Genomic DNA, 8,304 nt, shown 5'->3' with positions numbered 1-8,304 from the left:
CTTGGGTTCTCACATGGTCCACTACACTCGTGTTCTAATTTCCTCTTATAAGAGTAGTTATTGGATTAGGAACCACCCTAATCACCTATATTAATTAATTTATTTAAAGGTCCTCTATGCAAATAGTATTACTTTCTGAGATATTGGGATGAGGATTTCAACATATTAATTTTGATCCAGGTGCAGTGGCATGCACCTGTAATTCCAGCTACTTGGAAGGCCAAGGTGGGAGGAACCCCGGCATCAGAGAACAATCTGGGCCCCCTAACAAGACCCCATCTCAAAAACCAAAAGAACAAAGCAAAAAACATGAATTTCGTAGGAACACAATTCAGCCTGTAACAGCAGTTTATCCATCCTCATACAGCTGGTCCTAGAGCATTTACTGGAACTAGGCAACCTGGCAATAAATATTTATTAACGCTCAAATGTACCCAACCCCATGGAAGAATCCAAAGGAAAAGAGATACAGAAACACACTATTAGAGAGAGAAAAAAAATCAGAGTTCCACTTAGAGATCATTTTAAAATAAGAAAATTAGGGACTGGGGATATAGCTCAGTTGGTAAAGTGCTTGCCTTACAAGCACAAGGCCCTGGGTTCGATCCCCAGCACCAAAAAAATAAAAATAAAAATAAAAATAAATAAAAAAATAAAATAAAATAAGAAAATTAGGGCAGAGACAGTCCCCATGACACACCAGAGGGATAAGGTCACTATGTTTGTCAACTTTTCATTGCTGTGACCAAAATACCTGAAAAGACCAACTTAGAGTAGGAAAAGTTTATTTTGGGCACACAATTTCAGGTTCAGTTCATGGTCCACTGAGTCCATTGCTGTGATCCCAAGGTGGGATGGAGCATCGTGGTGGAAAGGTGTAGTGGAGGAGTGATACTCACCTCATGGTGGGCAGGAAGCAGTGAGAGCAAGAGAAAGAGGCTGAGGGAAGATGAACCCTTTCAGGGCAGCCCCAGTGACCCACCTCCTCCCCCCACCTACCTACAGTTAACACCCAGTCAGTCCATTGAACCTAGGATGGACTGATTAGGTTATAGCTCTTATGATCTAATCAATTTTAACTGAATATTCCTGCATTAACACAGGGGTTTTGGGGGGACACCTCATATCCAAACCATGGCAGTCACAGTCTCTGAACTGGAAGAGACCTTGTCCATATATTCTACATTGAGGCCATAATGTCCCTGCCAAATGGTCCAATTTTATTCTGTGTCTGCATGTCAGATTGCAAGTATTTTAAGGCAAAAATAATGTCCCTATCAACATTTTCTTCCTGATAAAAAATCCTTGGACTGGGGACGTAGCTCAGTGATAGAGCCCTTGCCTAGCATACACAAGGCTCTGGGATCAATACCCAACACCACAAAAAAAAGAAAAGAAAAGAAAAAGAATCCTACCTTCTAGGTAAAGTCTTCAATTCCTTCCTTTAATCATTCCTTTTAAGACATGATTTCATGTCCCTTCACTGTCCTGTATACACCTTTATGTTTCAAGAGAATGAGGGACATAAGAAAGGAGAGCTTCAGATGGATTCAGAGCTACAGATGGATTAAAACCTGGATCTGCTTTGAGCATGCCAGGCTCTTCTGTGATATTTCTCTTCTGCAACTATGAGAAGGTGTATTTTTTAAAGTATCAGCTGTTGATCATTTGAACTGGTTTTCCTCAGTGGAATCTCCTTCTCTGAGAGGTACCTATAGTTGGCACAGACTGGTTTTAAGGCAGATCTGGCAGGAGATTGGGACAGATGGCTATTATAGTCCCCACTGCCACATTCCCTCAGCTGTGAGGGCCAAGAAGGAAGGCATGTGTCCATGAAGAGAAAGAGATTTCCCACATAAGTGCTTCTTTGTCTCAGGTAAAGGAGGTTCTGGTTGCCTGTTCTTACAACATGATGTTGTTACTTGCGTATAACCTAAGCAGTGAGGAACAGAGAAGTAAAAAATGGATCGATCGCTAAGGTTTTAAGATACTTCCTAGGAATCTTCTAATCTCTCCAGTAAGAGAATGTTTTTCTATTGTTTGTTCTATTTAATTATACACGACAGCAGAATGCATTTTGATTCATTGCACACAAATGGAGTATAACATTTCATTTCTCTGGTTGTACACAATGTAGAGTCACACCATTCATGTACTCATACATGTACATAGGGTAATGATGTTTGTCTCATTCCACCATCTTTCATTCCTCCCACCCTCTCCCTTCCCCTCATTTCCCTCTTCACAATCCAATGTTCCCCATTCTTCCCTTATCCTCTGCCCCCATTATGTATCATCATCCACTTATCAGAGAAAACATTTGGCCTTTGTTTTTTTGGGATTGGCTTATTTCACTTAGCATAATATTCTCCAACTCCATCCATTTATTTACCTGTAAATGCCATAATTTTATTCTTCTTTTTTAAAAATATTTTTTAGATTTTTTTTTTTTTTTTTTTTTTTGCAGTGCTGGGGATTGAACCCAGGACCTTGTGCATGTGAGGCAAGCACTCTACCAACTGAGCTATATCCCCAGCCCTATTTTTTAGATCTTGATAGACCTTTATTTTATTCATTTATTTATATGTGGTGCTGAGAATCAAACCCAGTGCCTTACACATGCTAGGCAAGTGCTCTACCACTGAGCCACAACCCCAGCCCAAAACCTTTATTTTATTTATTTATTTTTATGGTGCAGAGGATCGAACCCAGGGCCTCACACATGCCAGGCGAGCACTCTGCCACTGAGCTACATCCCCAAACCCAATTTTATTCTTCTTTATGGTTGAATAATATGCCATTGTGTATATATACCACAGTTTCTTTATCCATTCATCACTTGAAGGGCATCTAGGTTGGTACCACAATATAGCTATTGTGAATTGAGCTGCTATAAACATTGATGTGACTGTATCTCTGTAGTACGCTGATTTTAAGTCCTTTGGGTATAGACCAAGGAGTTGGATAGTTGGGTCAAATGGTGGGTCCATTCCAAGTTTTCTGAGAAATCTCCATACTGCTTTCCAGAGTGGCTGCACCAATTTCCAATCCCACCAGCAATGTATGAGGGTGCCTTTTCCCCCACATTCATGCCAATGCCTATTCTTGCTTATATTCTTGATAATAACCGTTCTAATTGGAGTGAGATGAAATCTTAGGGTAGTTTTGATTGGTATTTTCTAATTACTAGAGATGTTGAACGTTTTTCATATATTTATTGATCGATTGTATTTCTTCTGTGAAGTGTCTGTTCGGTTCCTTAGCCCATTTTCTGATTGGGTTATTTGTATTTTTGGTGTTTTTTTGAATTCTTTATAAATTTCCAGTAAGAAAAATTTTTTTAAATTATGTGACTAGTTAAGAGAAGTAGGCACTGTTAAATCTGCCTGTACTAATACTGCATATGCAACCCTGCAGACTATTTTAGTCTAGTCCAATGCTCAAAAGTTTCTATGCCAGTCCTTGGTTCCATCCTCCTGTGGGGCTGTAACTCTAATATTACCATTGACTTCTCTCCTCATCCTTGTCTCTAAAATCTGAACCAAGAAGGCTGACCTCAGGTTTCAGTGGGAGACTTAGGGTGTCTTCCTAATGATGAAAGTATAGGAGACCCTGGGATTTATGATGAAGATGCTATAAATTCTTGATCTCTTCAGGATTTTAGGGAAAGAGCTAACACCAGCATGTCAGAGGTAGGGTTGCAACAGAACCCAAACTGACCTCGGACCCTGGAAGGGTTTCAGTTTTTTCACAGTTTAACAGACTAACTAGGAAGATAGCTGCCACAGAGAAGTGAAGTGGAGGGCATTTGTTTTAAGACTTGAATATCAAATGGCCCTCCATGATGGACCACTGCCAGCCAGCCAACTGCAGCAGCAGTGGTGGGCTGGTCACCCTTGGGTGCACCTGGACCACCAACTTCACATGCTGAATTGTTCTGAAAAACTCTTCTTCCCCTCAGTTCAATTTCCCCTTTGTCACTAGTTTCCTCTTTAGGCCCAGTCCTTCATAGGAAAAATATGCCTTAACCCCTTGTCCCTCTTTTCCCAAGTTTGTGAGAGCCAGGGACATCTTCCCTTTCATCCTGGATCTGGCAGAGTGAATGATGTTCTTTGCAGTCCTGGTCTCAGTCATGCTTTGGCTTATATTAACTGGATCTCTTTTTATATATATATATATATATATATATATATATATATATTATATGTATATATATGTATATATATTTATTTTTATATTATTATTTTTAGTTGTTGATGGACCTTTATTTTATTCATTTATTTATATGCAGTTCTGAGAATCAAACCCAGCGCCTCACACATGCTAGGCAAGTGCTCTACCACTGAGCCACAACCCCAGCCCTGGATCTCTTCTTTTTATAAAAAAAAATTTTTTTTTTAGTAGATGGACACAATACCTTTATTTTATTTATTTATTTTTATGTGGTGTTAGGTGAGCGCTCTACCACTGAACTGCAGTCCCAGCCCTATTAATTGGATCTTAAGTAATGTTGCTACATTATCTTACCTACTTATACTTAACTCCCGAAAAACTGTTTTTAGCTAAGCCAAAAATCTGGTCATCTAGTTTTTTAAAAATTATATATTATATATAATAATAATTATAGTGTACTTAATATATTATAATTATATATAATAAATTATATATATATATATTCTGTATTATTTAAATTTTTAACAAAGACTGGGGATATAGTGCAGTGGTAGAGTACTTGCCCAGCATGCATGAGGCCCTGTGTTCCATCCCCAGCACTTAAAATTTATTCATAAATAAGTGAAGACGTGTTCAATAATGAAAATATGTTCATATTACTTCTGTCAAGTTATCCCCTTACCTTTCTAAGGAGTCCCCAGTCTTTATTTTTCCCCTTTATAATTGTTCTGTTTTCTCAGTGAGCTATGAAAATAAAGTTATCGTTGTGGTATTTCTAGGTCTAAAGTTTTTATTTTTATTTTTGGTGCTGCCCAGGGTCTCATAACAGGCTAAGGATGTGCTTTATCCTTAAGTTACTCCTCCAGCCCTGAAGCTTTGTTTCTCAGTGTTTATCCATCGCATCCCAAGCTCCTTGGTGCAGGGAGCAGCCCTTCATGTCCTGTCCCTGCTCACAATTGCAGCTTGTCTCCCATGCCCATACTCTGCTTTCCAACCACACTTTGCTTTTCTTGATCCTCTGAACCTACGGCTTTGCACTGAATCCACTCTCTGCTTTCAGTTCCTTCTACTCCTCCAAAATCAAACGGAAGCACCGCTGTCTCTCCACCTCCAGCAATGTTCAGCCCACACTAATATGTTCCAACAGACCCTCTGGTCTCTCTCACACTGTACATAGTTTCTTTTCTGAGGTGTATGCCGTGGTTCCTCCTTGTCCATGTCATCTTCCCCACTGAAATGTATGTTGTTGGGGACCGAGAGGTGTGTTCCTGTCAGTAGCCCCACTGAAGCACAGACGTCTTTGGACGTTAAATGTGAAAGTAATGAATGAATACATGTACAGTTCTTCTAATGCTTTTCCCACTAGTCTCGGCTGTTTGCTTTGAACTCTACTCAGTCATTTAGAGCATATTTTACACATTTAAAAACGTCTGGATTGGAAGGGAGGTCCCATGTAAAATGTTCAGAGTCAGCAGGGGCTACAGATGGCCCCTTCCTGCTCACAGCACTAAAACTCTGTTGTTTCTCAGCTGCACAAGATCTTCTGTCTTCAGCAGATACAGTCCATGTCTTTGAGGAATGAGAACTATCTCAGGTTTGACCCTATATTCAGTCCACCTCGCTCTTCTCGTTTGGCTTTGTCCCAGGTTAGCACAGTATGGGATCTTTATGGTATAAACCTGTTATCAACACAATTTTGCAATCTGAAAATATTCCTGACATGGAAAATGAATTCCAGTAGTGCACACCTGTAATCCCAGCACCTCGGGAGGCTGAAGCAGGTAAATTGCTAGTTCAAAGCCAGCCTCAGCAACTTAGGAAGACCCTGTCTCAGAATAAAAAATTAAAAAGGCTGGGGATGTGGCTCAGTGGTTAAGTGCCCCGGGTTCAATCCCTGGCATGAAATAATTAATTAATTAATAGAAAGTGAATTCCTTTAGGATGCTTTGCATATAAATGTGAACTTGCCTCAAGACTAATTATTACAGCTGTACCAACACTTCTGTGCCCCCCAATACTTTTCATACAGTACCTACGGGGCATTCACAATGAGTTCTCTGCAACCCACTAGAGAGTAAACCCCTAGGGCAGGTTGGCTTGTTTTGTTTTGTTTTCTATAATAATTGACACTTAGAAAAGAATAAATATAAAATATATGTAAGCCGTGGAATAGAGCATTATTTCTCATTTTTCTATCCCTACCACCTAGAAAAATGCATGGTATGATAAACACATGTTGAATCAATGAATGAATCTTTCATGAATAAATGAATTAGAAAGACCAGCATCTCACCCAATAAAATATCCATCAGTTGTCAGACAACTAAAAGCATCATTCCAAGGTGAACTGAACTTCCCTGCCAAATATATGGGGATTGAACCTAGAGGTGCTCTACCACTGAGCTACATCTCCAACATTTTTTACTTTTTCTTGTGAGACAGGGTCTCACTAAGTTGCCCAGCTGGCTTTGAAATTGCCTCAGCATACCAAGTTGCTGGGATTGTAGGCATGCATCACTACACCCAACTGTTATTTACTTTCTAGGCTGATTCCTTCTTTTCCTGTCTACATTTTGGAAGTAGTATGGCTCTTTCATAAGATTAAGTAATGGAGATATCTGATCTGGTTGAAAGACCATGGAATAGAGTGAGATGACTCTGAGCTTGAATCCTGGCTTCATTGTTTTATTATTGCACAATCTTAGGCAAACTATATATCCTTAAGACCCATTTTTTTAATGGAGTAAATGGGAATAGTAATATGATCATTACACATTGTATACATGCTTTGAAATGTCACACTGTACCCCACAAATAAGTACAATTATTATATGCCAATAAAAAATAAAAATATAGGGTGGAAGGGTGTATAGCACAGTGGGTTGGAGGGGTAGTTCCATAGACAAGTCCTTGCATGCTCCACGTTCTGGGTTCAATCCCCAGCCCCACTCCCAGACAGTTTTTCTAAGGCCAGTTGGGGACAGTGATGCAAAAAGAAACTCACTGCCACCTTAGTGTGGGTGTCATCACATGGTCTCTCTGTACACCTATTTGTCTATATTTTATTTATTCAGTGAGCATTCACAGAGGGCTCACTAGGTGTCAGGCAGTGATCTAGAGGTGTTGTTAATGTTAGCCCACCCAGTGTGGTTCATTCAAAAATTACAGTCTGAATTCACTTCTTTTTTTGGTACTGGGGGCTGAGCCCAGGAGTGCTTTACCACTGAGCCACATCGTTAGCTCTTTTTATATTTCAATTTTTTTCTTTTTATTTGTTTATTTATATTTTAATTTTGAAATAGGGTCTCACTAAGTTGCTTAGGGCCTTGCTAAGTTGCTGAGGCTGGCCTCAAACTTGAGATTCTCCTGCCTCAGCCTCCTGAGCCCCTGGGATTACAGGTGTGCACCACAGTGCCCAGTTGAATTCTCTTCTTTTTCTTTTTTCTTTTTAAACCCGTGCCTCAGTCTATGGGGAATCAATATGGAAATGCATGGTGACCTTTATAATATTCCCTACAGTACCTTGTTCGGCCAGAGAACTGTGTTATAGTCAAGTGATCTGTCATTCTTATATTCCCAGTATCAGATGAGTCAGATTCTTTGCTCAAAAGTTTAAATATGACATTAGCAATTTCAGCAGGTCTTTTCACAAAAACCTTTCTTATTTTAAGACAAAAAATACAATCTAGCCAGAACTGGTGTTACCCGATGGATTCTGTCTTTTAATGAAACTCTCTATTCTGAGTCCAGCAGTTTTGGACTTGTTAGTGCCTGAAGATCATTTGATCAGCCTCAGAGGCAGAGTAGCCTAGAAGTTACCAGGATGGGCTCTGCAACAGACCTCTGGCTTTGGAGTCTAGTTTCCCTCTTTTAATTTGGTGATCTTGGGTGAGTTACTTACCTTGTGTGTACATTGGTTTTCTCATCTGTAAAATTAGGATACCAATAGAGTAGGCACCATATCTTGATTTTGTTTTGTTTTGTTTTATTTTGGGGATTGAACCCAGGAATGTTTTACCACTGAGCCACATCCCCAGCCAATTTTTATTTTTCATTTTGGGACAGAGTCTTGCTAAGTTGCTGAGGTTGGCCCTGAAATTGCAATTCTCCAGTCTCAGCCTCCTGAGTCAC

The sequence above is a fragment of the Sciurus carolinensis genome, chromosome 9 (assembly GCF_902686445.1).
Source record: "Sciurus carolinensis chromosome 9, mSciCar1.2, whole genome shotgun sequence".
Classification (NCBI taxonomy): domain Eukaryota; kingdom Metazoa; phylum Chordata; class Mammalia; order Rodentia; family Sciuridae; genus Sciurus; species Sciurus carolinensis.
The sequence above is the reverse complement of the archived record's forward strand: the minus strand, read 5'-3'. Positions refer to the sequence as shown.